This window comes from Linepithema humile, chromosome 5 (assembly GCF_040581485.1).
Source record: "Linepithema humile isolate Giens D197 chromosome 5, Lhum_UNIL_v1.0, whole genome shotgun sequence".
Taxonomy (NCBI): domain Eukaryota; kingdom Metazoa; phylum Arthropoda; class Insecta; order Hymenoptera; family Formicidae; genus Linepithema; species Linepithema humile.
Window position 1 is genome coordinate 5,373,948 of NC_090132.1, and position 23,918 is coordinate 5,397,865.

The window sequence follows — 23,918 nt, forward strand, 5'->3', positions numbered from 1 at the left end:
AATCATTCACGGGGACCTCTCACTCTCCCCACGTGGTCGCCTGAATACGAGCATCCGCGGCGGGGAGACAGGAGAAAATCATGAAAAGTACGAGTGCGAGCGAGTGAGAGCGAGTGAACTCACTGTGCGCGCAAACGAGCGGGAAGATTCTTTCTCTCTGTCCCTCTGGTTTCAACCTGCGAGAGACTTGGCGAATGTCCTGGTAACGAGAGAAGTAGCCAGTGTCTCGGTAGACCTCCATCTGATACAGAGGGCTGAACACCTCTTCGGGGATCGTCCGTCCGGGGATCGTTCGTGTCACCTGGCAAATCGTCGTGCCAGGTTCCTCGCTTTCTTGTTTTTTTTTCTTTTATTTTTTTGCTTTTTTTCGCTAGCACGGACACAACTCGCTTGATACTCGTGAGAACGGAAGCGTGTGAGTCGTAATAAATAGTATCGGATACGTAGAGACACTCGTACGATACCGAGCTTAGCGCGATCGATTTAAGTAAAATTGCGAACGATCATTTCTGAGGTTTTTTTTAGTGCGAATAACGCATTTGTCGTTTTAGTCGCGTTGCGGGTATTTTCACGCACCGGCTTTAATACCGCTCGTGTCTGATCGATACCACGTGGATTGAAATTGATGACAGCTGCCTCAGATTGCTCCTGGTAACAATTCTGAAATTAATGTCTCAATATCGGTTGCATTTATCGTCATATCTGTATCAATAAAGCGGGAAACAGCGTATAAATGGCTCAATTAGGAAAATTGTTTGAAAGTTCGAATAAAACTTCAAAGATTTTTACACGGATTGTTCTAAAGTCCAGCACAAAGTAAAATTTTCTGGTATGCTTGAAATTAATTGTTTAGAAGCAATAGTTATTATAAGTGTTGAAAAAGAAAAGAGACTGTTGAAGGATAAGGAAATTACTTTTTAATTTATTCTAATGATAGGTTTTATATGAGCAATAATTAAGTTAGGATTTAATCTAATAATTATTAAAATATAAGCATTTATGATATTTGAAAAATTGCATAAATATAAAAAGTGACATCTAATTAAAATTTTAATGAAAATCTTCTTCTATATGCTGATACAAAAATACAAATAGTACACCGTGAATACAAAATTTAAGGTATTTGTGATTATAAACTTCTATATTTGCTGTGCAGTTCTACAACGATCGTAAATAACTATAAAATTCAATGTAGTATCATTTTCGATGCATGTATATGTATGAATGCTGCATCGTAAGCATTATTGCTCCAATAACTGCATTGATACTTTCTCCGCGGTGGTCAAGCGGAAAGTAAATGCGATGTGTGTACGAAAGCCACAAAACGACGTTACATCGCGTGAGCGTGCAATTTAATTCGATGACCGACTGTGTATTAGGCTTGCTGCGCGCTATTCTACCGCGAACGATCGTCGAGCTAATCGGGAGGAAATAATTTGTTTGGCCGCGCCCGGGTTATACATAGGGTTTGATTGGCTGTAGATGATCGATCGCTGTATATTGGATCGTGTTACTGTACGTGTGTGCGTCGGAATTAGGGATTGCCTACGTGTTATCATTGTCGCTAAGCAACAGAACGTGATGATCGTATAGAAAGATATTTTTCTCGATGTGTGTCCGATGAAAGTTCGATTTATTGAAAGAGAAAAATACAAATTGGAGCAAATTATAAATTTTTAATATTAAATTAAACTACGATTATTTGCCGTGGAACAAATTTGGAGCAGTATCCAAATTTTATGGAAAATTTGCTTCATGCAAATATCAACAAATTAAAATACAAAAAAATTTTAAAGTTAAATACGACTGCGTTAAATAGTTCTTGAAAGAGAAATTTCTTCATTCAATGGTTAAATATTTATATTTAACCATTGAATAAAGAAATTTCTCTTTCAAAAACTTGGGCCTGAAATATCTTATTCACGATATCATAAAATTAGAAAGCAGCAAAGTAATTATTCATTTTAAAACGACTCGTTTCCGTTGACGAAGATCATTTTTCAAATTTGTATCAAGATTCGTTTTCCGGTAACTTGCATTAAATGTCAAACCTTCTTCTTTTTGACGTAGTAGTAATTTCACTTCCACGTGCACAATCCACTTTCACGAAACCGGTATTGTGGTGCGCTACTACTCGATCTGTCGGAATCGTGGCAAGCCGTAAAGATCGATATTGTAAAACAAGTTCGTCAATTAAAGTTGGCCGCGAATATCTGGTGCTCGCGAAGTCCGACTGTTTCACAAGATTATTTTTTCTGTCGGTCTCGCAGGGTATACATAGTGCGCTAGTGGACGTGCTGCAGGTGCGAAGCAGTCTCATGTGTTACACGGTGCGCTGAGCCAAGGACGAAGAAGGCGGAAAAAAGTGAGGGACCCTCGGCGGAATTTCTTTAGCTAACTTTGTGAAACGGTGAGTCAAGTAGCGAGATAAAGTTTAATGGATCTTCGAGGTCGAACTTTTGATGTACGGACGAGTGAGAGAACGCATTCAAGTAGTACGTGAGCTTCATCGTAACTTTGAACAGTGCTAGCGTTAAAACGCTTTGTGCCTGATCATTTCTTATTTCTTATGTCTGTCTGCCGCGTGCCTGTGAAGAAAATGCACATGACGTTGCTCCACTTTATCTCGAATAAAGCTGAGTGAGATAAATGTTATTTAAACGAGATAAATAATTTTTAATCTGGTTAAAATATAAATATATTATTTATTGATAAATAGAATTTACAAATTTTTTTAAACTAAATAATAATTTTTGTGGAAAATTTTTCATAGAGAATTGCAATTTTGTTAATAATATATCAAGAAATAATAAATTATAAATAATGTATAATATATCAAATTATAAAAAAATGACTATTAAAGTGAGAGGAAAGCTTACAAAATTATTAAATTTATTACAAATTACTTGAAAGTTTTGAACACGCTCGATTTAATCGCATTCGTCGAATTGTATTTCTTGACTAAAATTAGGACACAGTAATGCTATTTATGGTACTGCTATCTCACTTGGTCGGGCATCTCGGTCGCTATTCGGGCAATCGAATTTGCTGGATACCGATACCACGACATATCGATCGGCCAACAAACGAATTTACCGAACATTTACCTGCTAATTCACCTATGCATGCCACATAATCCGGTTACGTCGTTGCCGCCGCAGGAATGCGCGGATACTCACCTGTGTGGCTATAGTGCTGTATTACGTCGGTTTTCGCACAAACGTAAATGTCTTTACAAGTATGTATGCACAAGATAGAGTGAATTATAAAGAGGCGATCAGGATAGATGCAATTATGATAAATAATATGTCATCGATAAACATTAATCAAGAGTTATATATCTATACTTTCATACAGAATAATATAATTATACTTTTTTAAATCAGTTTTTTATTATTGTAAAGTTATTAATCAAAGCAATTTATTGCAGCTTTATTTTATAAAAAAATTTTTTTATATTTTTTTATTATAATATTCAGCTTAAGTTGTAAACCACTTTTTAGATTTAGAGAGTAAAAGTGATAATGTTCGAAAACTTTATTAATGAAGAAGAAACTGTGACAAAAATATTTTATATATTGAAAAATTAATTTTATCCGACTATTCTTTAGTGCATGTATTCTGAATATGTGTTTAATCATGAGAAAAAGTTTTATGACGCCAAGTGTCTGTTAGCCATTACGCTTTCGTATGATTGAAACTCCCACAACTAAATTTTTTAATTATGTTTATTTACGATTAAATTTTGCAATGCAATCTGTTAAATATGCCACGGTATAATAGCGCGCAGTCCTATCGATTTGAGGTTACAGGAAATATGGTTGTCACTCTCTATCCCTTTATACAACGCTATAGCCCTTTGACACGTAAACCCCATTCTGTGTGACCTTAGCTGGAACAGTCTGTGGTCTCTGTTTCAATCCTTAGTTTACAATCGAAGCTGACTGGATCAATCATTTTCGGTTAGGGTAAATGTTTGCAACGTTCCCTCAAATGCAACTTTACTTTAATCATCTTGTATCAATCTTGTTCGAGTAACTGATATCGCAACGTTACTGTGATACAATTCTCACCTGTAATTTAATTTTGCAATTATTCAATTTCCTTTTTTAATGTTTTTTGTACTCCCGGTTGATTAAATTCTTTTAATATCGTGTTCTAATATTGTGTTGTCCATTTTCACGCTTCTGTATTTTTGTGAATGTTTTTATTGTTTTGATTATTTGTCGTTCGGAACGTCAGATTCCTACGTATGCCGCAATTGAACCGGCTGATTTGTCGATGGGTCTCACCAAACGTTTGCCCGCCAATTTGCTTAGGCACAACGTGCGTGAATCTATGGCAATCTCGTTAGCGTTATCGGGCACACGGTAACGCGCGAATGCCCGTCGCGATTACAGCGAGGGGCAAATTGCCGAGCGCCACCGCCTGGAAACGAACTTTGCAGTTTCGTCGTTTTAACGAACGACCGTTCTTCCGCTTCGGCGGTCTTTACGCGATTGGAAATTAGCCTGAATCGTTTTTGAGCCTCGAATCTGTGCGTCACGCATTATCGGCGAGAGTAGTGGAACTTCGCCGTTTTACAAAATTATGCAGCTGGAAATGTGTACGTTTACATATATATCAAACTTGTGTATCGTAATTTTATCCGTAAAGTGTTCGAAGATTCTGCCAGTAAAATTAAAGTATTGTGGGTTTTGGGATGTATTCCCTGTATATATTGATTTTAACAAAACTGACAAAACCATTTTGTTCCATGCGAAACGGGCGATCGCGATCGAGCTGTCCGCTGTCATACTTCGTCTGGCTAGATTTTCACGAGTTGTAAAATATCATCGGACGCCGCGGGAGTAATTCGGAATTCGTTTTATCAATTAATATCGATGGACGCCCGCGTCACAACGGTTTTGCAGGCATTCTGCTGAATATCGAGCCGCAGAGCCCGTTGGTATAATTGCCGCTGTGGTATCGTTTGTCAGTAACCCGTCATTACTTCAGCTTCTGCGTTGTTTGCGGCTAGCTTGGGTCGTGCGATTTCCTCGATATTATTCTCTCTCTCTCTCTCTCTCTCTCTCTCTCTCTCTCTCTCTCTCTCTCTCTCTCTCTCTCTCTCTCTCTCTCTCTCTCTCTCTCTCTCTCTCTCTCTCTCTCTCTCTCTCTCTCTCTCTCTCTCTCTCTCTCTCTCTCTCTTTCTCTCTCTCTCTCTCTTTCTCCCCTCTCCCTCTCTTTCGTCCTCGCGGGGATTATCCCGCAGCAACGGTTATTGTCTTCCGCAGAGTATCACCAGTAATAAAGCTGTAGACGATCAGTTGAGAGACTTAAATAAGCTTTTTATGGAAAGTGATATGCCAATCTCATTCTCATCAAGTATGTCTTCTTGACTACGCGTTGCTTGCAAATTGCCGATTTATTCGGCGATATTTCACGTAAAGTTGAGAAATAGTTAGGTTTTTATGTATGTTAAAGAGAAAAAGGTATTAAGATTACAATTTTTTTTGACTATTTTTATTATATTTAATTAACGATGTTTATTGATAAATTATTATGAAAGCCAGCTGTATAATTGCAACTGAGAATTGCAATGATTTTAATTAAAATGAACAATAACTTTGTATTTTGTTAAATTTACAATTATATTTATTTTTATCACATCAAATTTTCAATTTTTTCATCAAATTTTTGTAAAGTACGTTAAGTTGAATCTTTATGCATCAAAAAGACAATTAATCTTTAATCAATTTTTAATTTGTCATATATGTGATAGAGGCAGTTTCTGAATGTAAACCGAAGGGGAATCATTTCCATTTATGTTGCGGTACACCATTGTACAAGTAATTCCGTTTGCAGCGGAACGTCTTATCGTCGCCGGGGCGGGTCGGAAGTTTCGACACGCGCCGCGAATTTCGCACTCGCGCGAGAACTCGCGTTAGGAGTAGAGAGACGGAACTGCTAGTAGAGGAAGCGTCATGCCTGTTTGTCGAGCGTGTAACGAGTACCGTGGTAATTGCTCCGCAATCGAGGCGGTAACCGGCGCAATATCTGCATGCATTGCACCCGGATGAGGCTTAATTGCGCCTGCGTCAGGAACACGTATCTGCCGATGCTTTCTAATGCTCCACGACGACGCGATACACGCGAACGCGTTGCTCTTTTGTTACTGCGAACGAGACTCTACTGAAATGGTTTCCGTTAAGCTATCTGCGATCTAACAAAGTTATCACTATTTGTGAGCAACGGCGGATATTTCATAAACAAGGCAGGTTTTTATTCGAATCAGATTATTTTGAAAAGATAAGAATATTGATGCCATCTTCACTGGAAAGTAGCATGATTATTTATTTTACGATTTATTTTACGATTTATTTTACGATTTCAAATCTTTATGAATGCCAATAAATATTCATGTATTATTTACACGTTAAGTACAGTAATATTTTTGTATCAAATGAAATGTTTTAAATCTCTCTTTAATTGTTACAGAAAAATTGAACTGCGGAAAATTATAACAGAAATTGGTAAATTTATATATGAAATAACGTATTCTATATCGTGCAATTTTTTACGCGTTAGATATGATATTAATTGAAACTGCGTTAAATTGTAGAGAATTAATATTATTTATATAAAAACGATGTTTCAAGCTATAGTCGGGATTCTAATGGAATTATTCTATTATTTCGGAATTTGATTGTTTTTATCTATCTATTGTCTATCCGATATATTCTAAAGTAACCTATTTTATACAGTAACATATTTAACGATTTAAAGCTATCTAATTATATATTTAAGAATCTGTGGTCAATGTAAAAATATAAAAATTCAATTATTGTACTAAGTAGTTTATCGCGCTATCAATCTACACAGATCTATAATTAGCGAATTAATCCAACATGAAAAATTAAACGTAAAAAGAGAGATTTCTTACTTATTGGATATTTTATAAATATTGTCGATTAGATTTTGAAGAAAAATTGAATTCCACTCTACTTGTATAAACATTGGGAAATCTGAACCATGTAGTGAGCATTTAACAGTATCGACAAACATTCTTTTTTTAATCCTACATGCAATCCTCCAATACCATGTGAAAATTTGGCGATTGCCGCAAACCATCGACAACCGCGCGCACGCCTCTCTGGACGCACAAATATTTCATTCCGATATTATTCCACGCCGCGTCGATGCTCTCGATGCTGCGTTCGCTTGTCTATAGCTTCGTTACGTGCTATTACGAAACAATTACGTAAGGTCAACGTGTGGCAATGAGTGCAGCCGGGCGGTAGGTTAATTGTGCCGCTATTGGAACGAGGAAAAGGCGTTTTTTCCTGCGCCCCATATGTTGTAACGAGAATAGCTCAGATCGATGTCGCTTCCATGCGGACAGCTAAAAAAAAACAGATGCGCTAACGCGAGTTATCTGCAGGTCTAAATATCGAGTGCAACGGATCTAACGTACTTAAATGTTGATAAAAGGATAACACGGGATTGAACAAATATTTCATACGTTAAAGATTTATTTTTGTTACGCTTCGTTTTATGAAATACAATAAAAAAATATAGCTGCAAATATTTATTGCTAAGTTGTTGAATAAAACAGAATCGTGAAATTAAATGATGGAAGTGAAATGCAGTGTGGAGGTAAATAAATTGTACTGCATATTCTCTTTTTTTCTCTCAATATTCTATGAAGTTGCTCAAGAAGTAGAAGGAAAATTTCAACTTGTTTAGCATGTGTGATGCCAAGGTAATGATAGATTATGCAACACGATCCGTTATAGTAATATCAAGTTTGAAGTTGCCGCGGCTTGACTAATCGATTTTTATAATACTAAACTTTCTTTTTTTTAGAAAGTTTTTTTTAGAAAAACAACAATAAAGTTTAAGTATATTTAATATGTCAAAGATTCTTATTGATGTGTTCTCATTGATGTGTTAAATTCATAATTTCTAGTTGATTTTATTAATAAGCTGGATAAGAAAATTTTTAATTTAGCTAATTTGCTTTTACCAATTTTTCGGAAAAGTAATATTTTTCTAGCTGTTGCTTCTGCATATTCTGTAAATTTGATGACGGTGCAGCTGAGCGGATATTGATAATAATTAAAATTGTTTAATCGAGAAATACTTTTAATAAAAATTGTAACTTAATTGAATTATACGTTAAATATATTCAAAACATTGGATTGAGACATAAATAACTTTCACTTTTTATATAAGTATTTGTTACTGCGACAAAAGTTTATAGTTTAACTTAAAATTTTAATATAAAATTTTTGATTTTGGATCTTAATATATCTTTATATTAACTTTTGGAGAAACGGCAGTTTTAAAACTTCACCTACTTTCGCTAAATTTCTGTGAAAGTAGTTTCTTCGTCATTCTGCGGATTTTGCATAAGCCATCGTATCTTCTAGGAAAGACTTTGTTTCCTAATGAACATATTTTCGCTTCGCCAATTTTTTTATCACTGATTGCAAATCTGACTTTAAAATTCGTCCATTGGAAGAAAACATTGAACAAACAAAAATCTAAATTTTTACTGTCGGTTTCTTGTTTTTTTTTCTTTTTTTTTTTTGAAATTACTGTTCGCTGCATGTGAGTTATCAGCGTGCGTAAAAAAGCCACACGGATTTTTAATTTTACGATTTTGTATACCGCTGCGCGAGAGGTAAACGGGTCGGGATGATTCTGGTGGATTTGGGCAGAAAAACGAATAGATTCGCATGAATGATGCAATAAATTCTGCAGCGGCTTTCCTGACGAAGCTTCTGGTTTTTATACAAAACCGAGGCGCTCGTTAATTGTTTTGTTTGCATCTACTTTGCATTCGGTGGTAGCGCGATTTATCGCACCGGTAACATCGCGAGGAGCGATTCGATTGCGCACACCGGAGATCAAAATTAATGCAGCTAATTTGCAGCTCGAAGTAGGGACATTAGCGTAACAAATTTATGTTCCGTCGTCGGTGAACGGAATGACAGGAAATTCGCTTGAGCGACGTGCAACGGAGAGATTATTCGAGGAATTAAATTTCTGTAGGCCATCTCCACATTTTATGCATAATTAATTAATCAGCTTTATCCTCAACTTGTTTAGTCATCTGCCATGTTTATCCTGTTATATTAGACAAGTAACATTCTTTCACCGAATTACTTAAACATGGATTCAGAAACTCATAAATAAACTTGGTTTATAAAAATAAATATTTTACGTATACATATTTGGAAAGTTCAATTTTCAATTTTTAAAATAATGGAATTATGAGAGTTTTAAAAACTTGATGTGTGTGTGGTTGTCTTTCTTACATAAAAATTAAGATATTGCTAATTATAAATCCGCGAGTGTAACATAATAAGAAATTAATAGCGTGGCGTAAATATACAGGGGTAAATGTTTATAATTTTAAATATCTAATTATATATTATGATAATTATTTTTAATAGAAAAATAGAAAACATGTAAATTGTAGAAAAATTTCACGGTTTGCTTGCACGTTATCTCTAATTGATACAAGAAAAATTAATTGGCGCGATATATTTCGAAAGCGATATAACGATCGTGCCGTGCCGATCGATCGTTCAAAAGATCGAGCTGGCAACCTGCGAACCGATCAGGCTCACAGTAATGTCAGAAGGTGGCACAGGTGATTCCGGTGAAAGTCTATTTGTACCTTCTTCCGAATCGGTTGCGCGATCGAGTTCTCCAAGTGACGTCGCATTGTGGTATCCTTGGACGATAAGTCCTGGCTTCAGGTGAGCAAACAGGTGCATTCGACTAGGAGATCAGGTTGCGTGAGAGATCGGTCAGGCAGCATTACCAACCGGTTCGCCGCTCAGGAAACTCAAGTGGACGACGGTCACCGATGCTCGATAGCTTAGACGATCGTTTTACAAATGAACTTACAAGACAGATCGAAGGAAAATACATGTTCACAGTTCATATATAAATTGATTCGATTTTCTCAATTAAATCGGACTATATTTTTGCAGTAAATCACAAATAAAATTATAAATATTTGTATATTATATAATTGTATACTATACAATTATACAATTATGTGTATATTATATTATTTAACACACACATATATATTTTTTTGTCGATTTTTAATTTAATAAAATGATTAATTATACCGGTCATTTAACAATACTTATTTTTTAATAATTGAGACACATTCAATGAAAAATATTAAGAACGATCATAATCCTTCTCGTCACTTGATATCCTGATAGGATGAACACCTGATCGCGCACCTGAATTATTTGGATTATAAATTTATCTGCTTGTAAAGATTGTGAATCCTCCTTACGGCCTTTACCGCTCTGATAGAAATAGATTCGTTTTGTTTTGATGCTTCCTAACTCTGCAATTTCCTTTCCTAAGTACACGAGTGTCTTGTCGTGATGAACATCCAACGAATTGTTCTTTTAGCTTTAATTTCTTCTTTTAGTTGCTTCTTCTTTAGTTGTTACGTCTGGATAATGACATCTTAACAAAATGTTGAAAAGCAGTTGTTAGTCACGATGCAAGATTTAAAGCTTTCTAGAAACAATTATGTTTATTATAAAACGTATTTTCGTGAAAAAAATAGAATTCTTTGCATGTCGTGGCAGTATGAGAATTATTTTTAATTAATTTAATATTTCGTTGTTAATGCAATGCAATGCGATGCAACTCAACGTATGGAGTGTAATTTATGCTAAATTTATAATTATTTTACTCACAGTTGAATAGCTTATTATTTATACAAATATGACATTTGAATGTATCTACATATGATATTTTATTCTATTGATTTAGAACTGAAATTTGTCTTTTTCTCTATAATAGCATTATATAACAAATTTTGTTTAATTTATTTAAGTGATATGACATTAATATATTATATTTACCATTTTCCATTATTAGTCTTCTTTAACCTTCTGATGACATTTCTTAAATCGTGTTCGACTTTAATATTTATGAGTCAAGTGCCCGAAGCGGCATAAATTTTTTGTAAATTTTACATAGTATCGTATAACTTATACTTTCGTAGTTGAAGAAGTTGCTTGCGAACAAGTTTAACGGGAATTTCTAAAGATTTTATGACAATTTTTTTTAAAAGATAGTTAAATTAATTCTACATAGAATATCACGGACTCTTAAAGAGAGTTTCTAAAAGTTGTCTGTCTAGGTATTGCTTTAATTTGTGATGTAGTGCAAACCTGCATTTTTATCAATCAATCTGACTCTTAAGTAAATTATTAAAATTCTAAATGATGACTTAGTTAAATATGAAATTTGCTTTAGGAAATAGCAATTTCTTAAGTAAGCTGATGACATATTTTACACAATACATTTAGCTGTTGATACGAATTTATAAATGTCAACTCTGTTTTTTATCCAAGTTCTTTAAACGCAGCGTTAATCGCAAAGCTATTAATTTCAGATAACGATAATATATAATGTTTTTTGCTTGAAATATAATTTAAGTAGTTAGTGTTTTATCTCAAAATGTTTTTAAAGGGAAAACATATGAAAAGTACTGGTTTAGACTTATAATACTCCTCTATCTTTCTTGATTTTTTAAAGATATTATTGAGATTTTATTTAATTATATAATAATAGGAAATTTATATATGATTTATTAATAGTTTGAATAATTTAATATTTAATGATTAAATATATGTGACCAGAATATAACATGAAAATATTGCATTATTCATATTCAAATATTAATTTATTTTTAAATTATTAATATTAAAATATTCGACCAACGAATATTAGACCCAAATATTAGGCCACATGATATACTTATGCTGACAATCGATGGAGTTCAAGCAAATCAAACATTTCCCTAGGTCAGGAGAACAGCATGAGCGTAAGTGCGATAGGTCAACGCAACTCTAAGGTGAATGTACCGAGGAATACATCGCTGTATTGCGTCTTCGTAGAACTGATAATGTGAATAGTGTGGTAGTGAGATATGTAGTAGGGCAGCATATACGTCAACGATTCATCGTTCGATGTCGCATCGTGAAAAACGCATCTTCGCTCAATCGATCTAAAAATGGATATCTCTGATATAGCCGCGTTTTAGCGGAATAATTAGATCTGTTCAGTTGCAGATTCTTGAGATTAATACTGGATAAACGTGTTTATGAAGTGACAACTGTGACATTTAAGAACGAAGTGATTCGTTGCTCGTGATTGGTTAGACAAAATTAGTTCTTCAATACAAGGTCGACTGCACGAATTAACATATTCGAACGAAGTGAAAATCTATGTCATCGATAATATCGTAAATATATCGCTGCTATTTTCAATCTTGACGTAACATTATCGGATATCTGATTTCAATCAATTTAAAGATTCGTAAAATAATTACGCAAGATAGAAAAGAATTGTGCAGGTCTTGAGACTTTCAATCTTAATTTAAAGCCGATCTTAAATGTTCTATAAATTGCTGCAGAATTTTATGGCAAATTATATATAATTATTATTCGTATTTCAATGAATAATAAAACTGCTTCTTAATTGCATTTTAAAAGCTTAGTATTCTTACTCTTTGTTCTTTAATTATTTATAATCTGACAATTATTAATGTTTTAATATTTAAATTAAGGAAAAATTGACTGCGAACAAAATAAACCGCAGCATTTCCTACATTTAGAATGTTCCGTGTTCATAAGCAACAATATCGTTATGACAATACTTCATATGCCAATAGTTCACGAATCTTACATACCTTATATAAATGGGAAATAATCTCAACTGTATTCCACTCTACTTGCCTCGCCAAAAAGACAATTGCAAGTGAATGCACACGAGCAATCGCTAGACACGTTTTGTTGTTAACCTGTTACCTTCGCGACCGGCTTACCCCTACCGTGAAGCGTTAGCTGCTCTAGCTACGAGACGCGAAGCTTGGTTAAACGAAGAGGCACAAGAAAGATAATGACGAGGAAGGCGGACGCAGGTGGAAGGTGGGGATAGACCGTAAACTGTGACCTTACACCTTCGAGCAGGTGCAACATCCTGCCGTCTCTGCTACCCTGCTCGCCCACGCTCGCGGAATTCACCTGAAAAGGAAATCTCTCTCGGTGACGAGCCGCAGTGCGTTTTACCTGTTTGCGATGCACGCGAGACGAACCGTTATCGTCGCCGTCGTCACTGACAGCGCAATCGCGTATCTCACTGTCGCGGTCTTCCTTCAACAACACCAACCGCTTGCCTGCTCTCCTAATACTTGCTAGTCGCCGAAATCATTCAGACCGTTTTGCACGACGTGGTGTACTATAGGTATAGAGATAATTTTCCACTTCCATGCTTTTTTCGCAGCTAGACATTGTTAGATATTTTCAGAAGGCTTACAATTGTTATTACGGCTATTATTTTTGAATTTTTCATTATTACTATATGATATTGATAACAAAACGTATATACAGTGAAATATTGAAATACAATGTAATTATATAAGTTAATTAATATTAATTGAAATATAAAATATAATTAAAATTAAAATATAAATCCAGCATTTTCAACAAATTGTCATGCTTTAAATTATTGTTATTGTTGTTTTTGTTATGTTTTTAGTAATAAAAGCAAATGTTGAGTGAAAAACATTATATTTTAATGCATTACGATATAATTAGATAAGTAAATATGTATTAACTAACATTGATTGAGTTTTGCAATATTTACATTATATATATAAACATATAGCATGGAAATGAGAAGTTGTTATGTATATTCTTTGATTAAATGCATTTATTAAATATGGGTTGATTTTAACGTTTTAAAATAATTAATTACGATAATATAATTATTGGGAGAATAATATTTTATTTGAAGTATTTTCTTTTCGCATGATATTGATTCTATCGTAATTTTAATGGAATTGCACGAATGTCTGATATTCTAATAATTGTTTTATCGAAGAGAATCCGCACTTTTTTTCAATTCTTACTTAAACATATATACTAGACTTTTTTGATGCAGTATATTTGTGATTTCTCTTGCAATTTGTATATTTTTATATATTAATATGTTTAAGTACTATTTAATTCTTTTAGTATCTTTTATGTAATTTTTTATAATTTATTTTTTATTAAAGTTTTTTTGTTTTATTGAAAAAACAATAATAAGATATTACGTGACATATGAAGCTATTAATACTATCACCAAATTTGTAAAGATTATTTTTCAACATTTAGATAAAATTATTAGTAAACTTTTATAAATGTTTAGAATGTTAACATTGTACGTACATATTTCATATAAATCATATATCAATAACATCGATTCCGTGTTCTCGAATTATCGAAATTTCAGGATATAACTCTTATAGTAATATTTCCATGTCGACGTTTTATTCGTTTAAACAATATTTCCTGCGATATTTCGCTCGAAGATAAACTACGATTCCTTCGGCAAATATTTCTCAAGGCGGCCGCTAACTTTGCGCCTTACAAAATCAATTGACGCTTATTACGAAGCTTACTCAAACGTAAGATACTTCACTGTTCGCATCGTTTGATGAATCTTAATTAAAACTTCTTCTGTGTCAAGAGCTCGAGAGGGAGTCAAGACCAGATGGTTAATAGAAAGAGAGAAGAACAGTCGATTTGGTCTTTGAATAAGGAGGATGAGTGGGGTGAAGGGAGAGAATAGTCCAGAGTTACTTTCAAAGGTGGGAGGTGTGGGCGTTGAGCCAGGTAAAATGCTGCACCTCTGAGTCCCAGGCAAGCAGGCGATCGAGGAATCGACTCGAAGACAGGCGCAGGTTGAGCATCATGCCGATGCGATGCCTGACTCGATGCTTGGATCAGCAGGCATGTGAAGGAACGCGAGACAGGCGTTTCCGGTATCTCTCATTAGTCGCTGTCCCGAGTAATTAGACATAGTATCGCATAATAACTTTCGCTCCTGTCGAGAGAATTGTGCGAACTGCTGCTGTGCTTCAGTTACAGTTGTGCGCAGTTCGATATTCGATCTTTCATATCTTTGTTTTGCGAAAGTGTACACAAGGATACGCTTTGCTTGAGAGGAATCTTGACTTTTTAATTTGGATTTATTCGCACTTGCTAGCTCGGGCATAGTGAAGTAGAGAGTTCATATTTGTCATTGATAAGGAGGAAAAAAGGTAGTTATCACGTCGCAGCGTTGAAATAGTTATGCGATGTGTAATGTAACGACCTTGTCTCTTTGTAATTGCGTATTTGCAAATGCATTGAAAAAGTGCATACGCTGCATGCAATAGCGTTGTGCGTGTAAAATTACAGAGAACCAAATAGTTACTGTATATTGCTCTAAACTAAATAATTATGCAATATTGCAATTGTATAATTATATAGTAATTTCATTATATTGTTATTTATGATTTTATACAAAATTTAAGATATCACAAAACATAAATGAATATAATATTATTTGCTTTAAGTGAACATTTTTTATCTTACAATGAAAATGTGTTATTCATATTTAACAGGCAAGAAAATATTTAAAATTTATTGTTTTGTTTATAAATTATGACGTCTAGATTTATTTTTCAACTATACGGTACGCGTATCGCTATTCGTTAATTTTTGGCATTTTTATTCTTTTACAACCATCGTTGACGCCTGCGTGTCAGCTTCGAAAGAGCTGCTCGCGTCGGTCACGCGCATGCAGGTAGGTGCAAGACGCAGCCCGTTATCTACGATCGACGTGCGCAGAGTCGCTGGTTATTGGTATCGATGTACCAGGAAACCAGGAGACGGACAAGGTATACTCGCGTGTCTCCCAGTCGTCCGGTGCGTTCTGCTTTCGCGTCGTCGCGGGAACGATTGTACGAGAAAGTCGTCGGTTCCGGTCAAAGACCGCGTGAAAGAGCCTTGTCCATCGTTGATTAATAATTATTGCAACGGCTGAATGAATACTCGGTTAATGTTCGGAAGTAGAGTAAAATTATGAGAAACATGAATTTGTCTGTCTTCTTCAAGAGCAATTAAATTAAATGCACTGAAATAAATATGCATTTGCAATAAAAATGCGATTGTACTAAAGGTGCTTTTAATTATCGATAAAAATCGCGTATATTCGACAGGCAATTGCTATTTGATTGAACATATTGTCGGTGCTTTTAATTACGCGCGCGTGCTTCTTATATATTAAATATTGTAATATTTTAATATCTATAATATTTATTTTAACTGCGCGTCAATGATTCTATTTGACTTTTGAACGGACGGATAATGTACAAAACGCAATCAGCAAGTATTGATGATTGTAAAATCTTCCATTAATTAGCACTAAATTTTAATTATCCATTAAATCAGCATTAAAAGGTAATGCTCTGTTGGTTTTTATCAGTTACATATAAATTAGCGCATTTGGCTACCTGATATAACCAGGCATCCTTGATATTTTCGTTAAAATTAGCCAATCAAATAATTAATTACTGCCGTTTTAAATATATATTATTAAAAATAGAATACATAATATTTACTTTCAAGGTTTTCAAATGTTAAAAATAAAATTAAAAATAATTTAATAAAAAAGTTGTGGCACAGGTTTTTTATTGTACACATTTAAGATTGTAATATGTATTCATAGCTTATATTTTTAAAGATAAAAAGTTTGATTGAACTATTCTTTAAAAAAAGTTGTAGTCGATTTTTACATTTCCAAAAATAAAATTAAATATAATTGTTTGATAGAAGATTAGCTTGACACGAAGACATTCAGTATTCAGTAAGGCAACGAGGAGGTCTGCTTATTTGCACATTTGAAACATAAACTATAAATTTTTTGTGATTGTTCTATAGATCGATTTGTACTTGAAACACGTATCTAATGTTTAATTCAAGCAAAAACTGTTTTGAACTTGGATCGATTTTCGTAGTAATATTGTAACAAAGAGGCTCGATACACAGAAGTGATGCAGAAAGATGATTTTCGAAACTGTGGCTACTTGTGCCCGCATCACGTTTCAAAGTTTCGAGCGCATCTTTTTTGCGCGTCTCACTGGAACCAAAGCAATGTTCCATCCAGCAATTCCGCTAAACTCGGCGATGCAGCAAAATAAGACTGTATCGAGTAACTTTGAAACTTTAGTGTGCTAAGCGAATACCAATAGCTCTAAGAATGCTCGGATAGAAACTTTATGAACTCGAAAAATGCGGAAAAATAAAAATGGAAACTATATGACGCATTTATTACAGTGAGTTTTATCGAGTGAGTTAAAACTATATTGGTACTCATGGTCATTTGCATTTCTATGATTTGTTTTACGAAACTCAACAGATAATAAGTTTAAAAATTGTTTATTAATTCAGATTTTCAATATAACACGATGTGAAATAAAAACAGAATATTTTTCTTTAATATACAACATATTTAAAATAAATTTTACAATATTAAAACGTTACATTTTGTTAAAAAGTGATGTTTTTTATTTGTCAATTTTATATTGTTCAATTTTATATTGTTTTTTAGTGCAGTTATAGTAACAGAATACTACAGGTTTTTTTAGCTAACAAAATCATTCATAAAATAAAATTTCAATCTCGGATATTGTTTTCCGCATAGGAATATGTTCGATGTACTTTATATATGTAACCGTAGTATGCAAACACTTTGTTGATTAATCTTCTGAATTCGTATTAATGATTGAATATTTGATTTTAATATCAATATCAGTTATCAAAATATTGTTAGAATTAATAATAGAATTAAATATTTGCAAAATGTATAATTTTTTATAAAGAATTTATTTACTATTATAATATTTTTATGCGTAAAATATTTTTATACTGTTTTGTAGTTAGGTATAAATATCAAATAAAATATAATGTGGTGGATGTTAATACTAAGGCTTGTTGCTTATAGTTTAGGTTTGGTGTTAGGTCTAACAAGGTGTTAGATTACGGTTTTGATTATATTACGGTGTTTAGTTTAGATTATGGTTTTATTTTAGAGTTGAAAATAAATACGTAAAATTGATACACAAGAAAAATCAACTTTAAAAATTATGATAGATGATAAGTTAATTAAAAAATCTAATGTCAAGCAATTTGTCGCTCATGGGCACCATGAAGCTGTCCCTGGAGAAATCCAGGCTCAGGTGAGCTCCCGGGCAGGTGTATCGATCAGGTAGTTAATTAAATGCCGTATACCTCTCTGCGCGTGGATTCTCCGCGATCCCGGGTCCTGCGGTCCTGCTATTCCTGAAAGTACGCGGTTGCTCGCAGTTCTGAGAGCAAACTGAAACCCGTTGCTGTGAGTGAGGCAGAAAATCGGTATTACCACCAATCAACAGGTGGCTTTCCATCGTACACTCGCGGAGAGCAGGACAGGCAGGGCCTGTAACGAAGGATCCTTCCGATCGCGAGCTCCTGAAAATTAAACCCGTACCTTATACTCGACGCGACTGCGATCGATTATCGGCCCGGTCGGGCGTTTCTCCGCAGTTAATTTTACATCGATACGAGAGAGTATTCGATCGCCTCCGGGATTGCGAGCGATAATTGGAGTGCGAAATTCACGCGTGATGCTGCGAAATTATCGGCTCGGGTGCCGGCAAGGCTGCTATTGCTGGCATCCCACTTATCAAACTTACTGATAACTACTGCCCGATTGTTAGGAACAATCGCGGCTTTCCTATTATCAGAACGTGAAATAATTGCAATAAATAATATAATCCTGACTGTTATGGCGGTTTAATATGTCATTAATATTTAATTAATTGTTGCTACATGATTCTATCTTTAATCTTTATATTTTACAAATCTTTAACAATTATTGCGTAACTAAAAGATTTTTTTTAAATATACTAAAAATAAATTTTATAAAAATATTAAAAGTAGAGTAAGAGAAAGACATTTAGGATAAATAAAGCGATTGTGCATACATCACTTCTTTCTAAAATGACTGTACAATTTATAGATTAGCTGTGAGGGCCCGCATCTCGCTATAAATATTCCCGCATTGAGATCACGAACATGCTCCTTGAATTAATTCCGTATCAAGTAGGGAAACTTTGCGCTCCACATGAGCAGAGGTTCATTCGCAGTGGTGGAAGATCGGTTAATTGTTTCCCGGTATGCTTCCCGGTATGAAAGCTGCTTCTGCATGCTGGCGTAAAGTTAATTGTCTCCGCGCGCATATGTCGTGTGGGAGCTGCCTCCTTCCTCCTCTCCAGTGCAGACTTGTCTTGCGACAGGTTCATGAATTCACTTTTCAAAGTAACCGTCATTTATTTACATTTCTCGTAGCGTTTCTTGTGCTTGTTTCGAATTGTTGGCAACCGAACTATTTTTACGAGATTAAATGTGTTACGTTGGCTCTGAGTCTGCGCGTTTTTTCTGCAATTCATTTCACTAAAAGCATTATTTTTTATTTTCTATTGACCTGCATTTCTTTTTCTTCAAAGTTTCTTGGTTTACTTTTTCTTCGATAAATTGCATAGAGATCGCAGAGATTAAAGTTCTCTTTAGTTATTACAATGTTTGCTGTCTTTATTCTTGAAAGTGTAATTTTTTAAATGAGGAAGAGCATTATTTTTTTACATGCACCATGTAATTAAAAATGATATCAAATTTAATTATCATGCAAGCTTTTTGCTGCACAACAGATGTATTATAGTATCTAATTGTCTGAAATATATTTATGTGCAATAGATCTATTATCGAAAGAATATGCGTCATTTCCAACTTACGTTTAGAGGAAATAGTCGTAAATTTTACAATGTCGACTGCATGTAAATTGCTATTTAACTCAGTTAATATGTCGGAAAATAGTTTCTATTACATAGAACAGGAAGGGCAGAAAGACAGACTAAAATGGTTAAACTGTATTCAGCGTACTATCAGCTCGCTCGTGGAAAGGTGCATTTTAATTGGATTTAAGTTAGATTTTCGCTCGCCATTCTGGCGTAAACGATACCCCTAGGGCATTGTACGTTGAATCTACTTTTAGGCGCAAGATACTCTTAAACCGCCACTGTAACCCATGGGCAAAAGAGGAGGGAATGGGGAGTAAAGGCGCGCACACTTTGAGGTAGATCAAAGGAAAACGCGAACTCTTGGAAACGGCGCCCATGGGGCCAAAGAGCAGCGCCTGTAAATGCATTTTCCGCTTTCCCGGTTATTCCGGATTATTACACGCGTCTCGGTGAACTCGTGCGAGAGAAACGCGCGCGTCGACACGCATCGGGACGCCACTGAGATGAGCGAAAAATTGCGGCGCCCTGTTGCAGTCGCTTTCCGCGTGCACATTGAATTTATTATTCCATCAGCGATGTTGAATTATTACATATCTTGCGCAAAAAATGTCAAGTTTTGAAAAAATTTTTAATTAACGCAATATGTAATTATTATTTTGCTTCTTATCTCATTAGATATCACAAAATATGATTTAAAAGTTAATGAAATCATAAATGCATTCTTACGTTTAGTTAGTTATTCTAGAAAGATATTTTTATTCCGGCTTAAACTTAAAATTTGATTATTTTAATTGAAACGAAACAATTATAAAATTTTGCAGAATTTATAATTATTTTTTAGATTACATTGTCAAGCTTACATTACTTTCGTATTTTCCATAATGCTGTTTCTTATTTGTTTTATGTTGTCTTCGAAATCAATCCTTAAACTCACATCGACGTGAATCTAAAGCCAATGCAGTGGTAGAATGGTGTAATGGAAAAAGGGCGGAATCGTGAGATGGGATATGGAATAAAATGGCATAAAAAAAAAGAAACGTAACGGCGAATCCTTCGATGTGTCTGACTAGGTGCTCCATTTTATCACTCGTACACTTCTCCGCACTGCGGCTTGCTATAATACGTTTTCTACTTCTACCGGAAATAAACCGGTACTATGTAGGGCGCTCTTCAAGATAGTCCATCGCGATCGTGACAAAAGGAAACAAAAAGCACTACTTGTCGTATTTCTTTATTGCTTGTTTCGATACCATCCGCCTTCGAGATGGGCACTAAAAATGTCGCCCATGATAGACATTCTCTCGACTATTGCGATATTTCGATTTAAAATCAATATATAATAAATAGGTAACCAAATAGCGTTATATGATATTTCATAAATTAAGTATCAACGTAATACTATTGTATTTAAGTACTGTATTTTAGGAAAATTTTATTTTTAATGTAAAAAGCGCATCTTTCGTTTTATAGAACTATTTTTTACTAATATTATAAACTTAATTTTTTTAGTACGATTTACATACTTGGAATCATTGAAAAAGTATCGATATTGAAATCTTGATTCAAAGAGAATATTATTTTCCTTTACTCTGAAAGTTTTCAACTTTTATTCTCAAATTTCTGTTTATTCTGCTTTCTCATAAAACTAGAGTATTTGACATGACTCTGCAATGGCTGTTGTGCAAACATATATTGCACACAGTGCTATATTATATATGAAATGTCTAACATTTCTGCGATCTCGTTCATTCTTTGTTTCGTATTATTCCAATCGCCATCTCCTTTACCTTTGCCCTCATTCCGCCATTCCCCTTCGATTACTTCGCTTCGCTGGGCTTAAGTATACCGTCGACGTGCGGGCGTTTGGGCAGGCAGGAAGGAGCATTTCGAAAGGCATCTGGTACAAATAAGGAATATTGTCTGGAAAAACGTGGTCTGAAGGACGAACTCGCACACAAGGCAGGCTTAGCGCTGATGCGATGGGCTGCTTGAGGGTGGTTACGGCACTCTTCTACTCGGCGCCTCGCATTTTCTATTTCTCTCCCCCGCTCCCTTCTTTCCTCTCTGCCTTTCTATCGAGAAAAGTCTTTTCCCTTCGCGCGAATAAATAGAGGGTGAGTAGGAGGCCGCAGATATCCGCGCGTATCGTTGCCAAGGCTTTTTCCCCAGGAACATTGCGAAAAGAACAGCTCCAGTTTGCGTCCCGATATCGGCCGGGCGTAAGGCGGCTTTGTGTCGCTCGTGGATCGATTCCGCCATCATTTGTGCCACGGCGGATTACTCACTTCTATTCCCCCGCTATTTCTTAGACTTATTTCTGCTCGCTGCTCGACGAGGTCAGGATCCATCGAAGGTTCGTTACGATTTGATCCTTAATCGGAATCCCGGAGATCCGTGCGACCCCAACCAATTCGTCGGAACGACCCGCGGTCAGTAGTGGTAGTAAGAAAATTGTATATTGAAGTAATATTTACGGCGGGATCGAAAATAAAATTCAGAACTTTTCTGAAATACGTGAAACAGAAATTGAAATCAATATCATTTTGATACATTCAATCTTTGATGCTGTAAATCATGTTGATTTTTATGAAAAAAATGTCACGTATTTGTTGAAATCGACAGTTCTCAAAGTTAGACGTGTTTCTGCTTTAAAATATCAAATTACTGCAATTGTATTGATTAATATATCTTAAGAGCAGAGAATAGAAATATAAAAAACATAAAAAATTTATATAAACTCACTAGGATTTCCGTATCTTCTCCGCTTTCGTGTTGATAGAGCTAATCTTAATGTTTCATCCCATATCGGTCTCTAGTGAATCTCTTCTACTCTCGTCGTTCTATACCTTCCTCTTTACGATTTTCCGTTTGAAAGTAAAGGGTACTGATACTATCGTATATAAACACTTCCGCGTTTATCGCTACGAGCTCCCGAGCTTGCGACGATTACCGACGCAAAAATGTAGAACGTTGTTTCGCCCCTTTTTCTCCCTTATTCCGTATCCGCAGTCGTTTATATTTATACTCTACGCTACGTCGCTTCCGGCGCGCAATAACGACACGGTGGACGGACGATAGCGAAGCTTAAGAATGACGTTACGGCAGTAGCGAGATAATAATGAGAACTGGGGTAAAGTGTGGCGAACCAAGTGCGCGGACATTCGGGGAAGGTGTTTCAACTACGCGATACCCAATGAGGCAAAGTAAAAACTTTCTTCGAGAGAACTAAACTTTCATCTTTCTCTAATTTTATCCTTCCGTCCACTTGCGCGTTCCTTAATTTCTCGTTTTTCCGCAGGGCTAAGGGGAAACGAAGATTGTCGAGACCGTCATTAATAATTTTTAATATCGCTCAGCTCGGGAAAGACATTTCCGGATATTTGTTCCACCACAATATCGCCGCTATTTATTGCGATTATTACCGCTCTCTCGTTGTTAATAACCCTTTGATCCTACGATTGACGAGGAAATTCTTTGGAGCTTATTTTCAGTAACTGATATTTTACTACCATTTCGTACAATTGTAAGAGCGAAACTTTTGATTGTAATAAAGCAAGTAAATGAATAATTTTGTTAAAGTGATAAATTTAATTAAAGTCTGTCAATAGTTTGATAAAGCAAATAACATTGTCTTTATATAATTGTGTAGAAAATAGATATTTATAATTTTGTTTGTTAATCTTATACCTCTCGTAAATGGGTTGTCAGTTTTGAAAGCGCATTAGACGTGTTTTGTCGGGTTTTGCCGCTTACCTTTCTTTGCTTACTCCACATGGTTACTGTTTTATACATGTCATCACTTATTACGGTCGCATTAGCCCAAGTTAGCGAACTCGCTTCTAAACTTTGCGAAATTCGTACTTATTGCTGCCTCAATTTAGGAATAATTAACACTTCTTAAAATGTTACGTATGTATATAAATTTATATAAAACATTTTTAATGATTTTATATACGCATGAGAGAAAAATTGATACTTTCAAATAAATTAAATCAAATTTAAGGTGTACACAATAATCAATAGAGATTTTAATGAAATGGAAGCATTAAAAGAATATTCTTCTATATAATATAAAACATGATTTTATTACATTATTTTTCGAAAGATATCACATAAATGTCACACATTTAGACGCATTTAAATTTTCAATAGCGAAAGGCTGAATATAAATATCGCAGGTATGTGTGATCATTTCTGACTTCTGAAGAAAGTGCATTTCTCCAAGTTGAATGGA

General features: G+C 34.8%; 1 protein-coding gene and 1 long non-coding RNA gene across 6 annotated transcripts in view; one reads left to right on the forward strand and one right to left on the reverse strand.

Annotated features, from left to right (window-relative positions):
- The window catches only part of LOC105670149 (uncharacterized), a 138,327-nt gene that overhangs the window by 46,301 nt on the left and 68,108 nt on the right, over positions 1-23,918 (forward strand). For 3 of the 5 annotated variants that reach the window (XM_012363494.2, XM_012363493.2, XM_012363496.2), the window contains exon 5: positions 2,271-2,410. The exons of 1 other annotated variant lie outside the window; for it this stretch is intronic. The gene's annotated coding sequence lies outside the window, so the exon portion shown is untranslated. Of the gene's footprint in view, positions 1-241; positions 652-2,270; positions 2,411-23,918 lie in introns of those variants that run through there. One more of the 5 variants, XM_067355743.1, reaches the window with a different exon arrangement.
- On the reverse strand, positions 8,580-13,027 carry LOC137000081 (uncharacterized). Its single transcript, XR_010890373.1, has 3 exons — positions 12,728-13,027; positions 10,893-12,043; positions 8,580-10,488 (listed from the first exon to the last, which is right to left on the reverse strand). It is a non-coding gene; the product is annotated as an uncharacterized lncRNA (long non-coding RNA).